General features: G+C 42.8%; 1 pseudogene; it reads left to right on the top strand.

Moving 5' to 3' along the window:
• The first annotated feature begins 1,511 nt into the window (after positions 1-1,511).
• On the top strand, positions 1,512-2,160 carry LOC124606546 (annotated as a pseudogene).
• The last annotated feature ends 322 nt before the right edge of the window (positions 2,161-2,482 follow it).

The raw sequence follows: 2,482 nt of genomic DNA, 5'->3' as shown, positions 1-2,482 counted from the left end.
CTCACGGGGTCCTGGCTTCGATTCCCGACCGAGTCGAGGGTTTTCTCCGCCCAGGTTCAAATGGTTCAAATGGCTGTGAGCACTATGGGACTCAACTGCTGAGGTCATTAGTCCCCTAGAACTTAGAACTAGTTAAACCTAACTAACCTAAGGACATCACAAACATCCATGCCCGAGGCAGGATTGGAACCTGCGACCGTAGCGGTCTTGCGGTTCCAGACTGCAGCGCCTTTAACCGCACGGCCACTTCGGCCGGCTCCGCCCAGGGACTGAGTGTTTGTTGTGTTGTTACTATCATCTGGGAAAATGGCTAGGCTAAACAGTGAAAACATTTGAAATTTGTACAGGTGCAGATTGGCACGCTACTGAGCGCCCCACAAACCAAAAAATTGTCAAAATCGAGATGTCAATGCACCATTGATCGATTCTGAACAACAAGAGTATATTTATTGTGAAGTTGCCACCATTTTCAACAGTTAGACCTAAAACTATGGGCAAGTACTGAATTAAGTCTCCTGAATTAAACACGCCGGCAGGTATTTTCCTTCAGTACTCAACCCAAATCGCCCCTCTTGAAATGAAGGTATGCACGTTAAAAGCAGTAGTAGCGGAACATGATGATTTGACTTTGCAACAAGCTTCTAGAAACAAATGACGGAAGGAACTCTGATCTCTTTCTGATATGAATGAAATTTAGGTAAGAGCTTATAACCACTATCTTCTGTCTTCCATTTTTTACGATTTTACGACGAAAAGATATGTTTGTCCTTTGTTTGTTTTACATTTCAGCCTCAGGTCAAACGAACAGTATCTTTAAAGGTTACGAGTTAAACATTATCAGATGATATGAATGTGTTGGTATCCGATAGTGACTTGGTAATATGTCAAAGCCGGAACTGTTCCTCTTCAGTGATTTGCACCTGAAACATACAATAAAAATTTACGAGGTTATCGTTACAATTACCTAAGGCAGTATTTAAATTTTCTGTAGCGTTTGTAATCTTGAATTAAATTCAAGTTCAAATTTTGGTTCAAATGCAGTTTACTTTTAAACGTTTAACACATCGACTTCGTCTCGTACTCAGGTGGTTTCTAGTCTGGATCTAAGGCTGTATTACTATAGTTTTACTGGATAGCTAACAGCATCATCTGCGAAGAGCCTGAGATTGTGACGTACGATCAGCTAAATTATTAGTATATAAAACGCACAGTGATGGTGTGCACTCCTACTCCTCTGGGGCATACCAGATATTACTTCCATGTCTGCGGCCAGGATGAATTCGGGCCTAGTGGTCTAATGGCGCAATGTTCCATGGTCGTCTGCAGTGGTCGTAGGTGTTTAGCTTTGTATTGTTGTTGATTCGTTTTTAATCGATTTGTGTGTCCTTTAGCCTCTTTATGGAGAGCTAGGAAACACTTTAACTGCCACCCTGGTGGAGGCTTCACAATTAATTGGGCCCTACCACGCGAAGGGTTCAGTACAATCACATGGTTTCAATAAACCTGCAAAGATGTACGGAAATGCGCTCGCAGTGTGTCCCATGCACAGGGAAGGACAGACAAAGTCAACAGTATCGGAATGCCCGGTGAACCATGGCGATTTCAGTAACTCTATCAGTCCGTTGAACATGATTGCTGCACCAAATCAACATCATGCACCCGGTCAACCATTCCCACTTTCAACACAAAGATGGATATCATCTATACCTATAGCGGATTCCGACAATAAATTCTCGGTCTATCCATCAGCCCAGATGTTTTGGAATCCCCTACCGCGCAAAGGACGGCGATGGAGAGAACACGATATCTCGGTAAAGACATGAATGATATTATTCTTATCCACAATGCCAATAATGAAATGCTAGGCTGAAAGTTCTGGAATGTGGTAAACTAAAATTAAAGAGCTTTGGCAGACGAGCCAAAGATTACTCACCAAGTGCTCGTATCCAAAGCTGGCTCGGGTATGAGTTTTATTTTGACCGTCTTAACTGGATTGTTGAGCGCTGTGAAGAAGAGGTCAGATGTGCTACATATTATTACGACGGTGCATGTGTCAATGCAAATGATTATACATTTGCTGTCCATGATATCCGTCCAGCAATGGACTTGTGGAAGAGCGTCTATAACCGTATTAGGGCGTCATATGGACAGTGGACGTAGAGCAACGGAGAAACTGGCAGTGAAGGGGCATCCAAAGTCAGAAACTGATGTTAGTTACAGGGTGTTCAGTGATGTAGCAAAACCCGTCCGTATACCCGTACTTATTAGGTGTTAATCAGTTTTGTGGGCTTGAAGAGGCACATTAACTGGTTCCATAGATTCTTTGTCAGTGGTAACACAAGCAATGTTAGTTATAGATTAATGTTTCAGTTATAGGTCACACATTTCTGTGATCTGTGACCCACCAACCACTCTGAAGGATCTACACCGAATCGCCTTAAGGAAGACCTACAGTGCCTTGATGAACTTGTGGATAGTATGC

This window comes from Schistocerca americana, chromosome 3, assembly GCF_021461395.2.
Source record: "Schistocerca americana isolate TAMUIC-IGC-003095 chromosome 3, iqSchAmer2.1, whole genome shotgun sequence".
NCBI lineage: Eukaryota > Metazoa > Arthropoda > Insecta > Orthoptera > Acrididae > Schistocerca > Schistocerca americana.
Note: the sequence above shows the minus strand (reverse complement) of the source record. Positions and strands in the feature narration are given on the sequence as shown.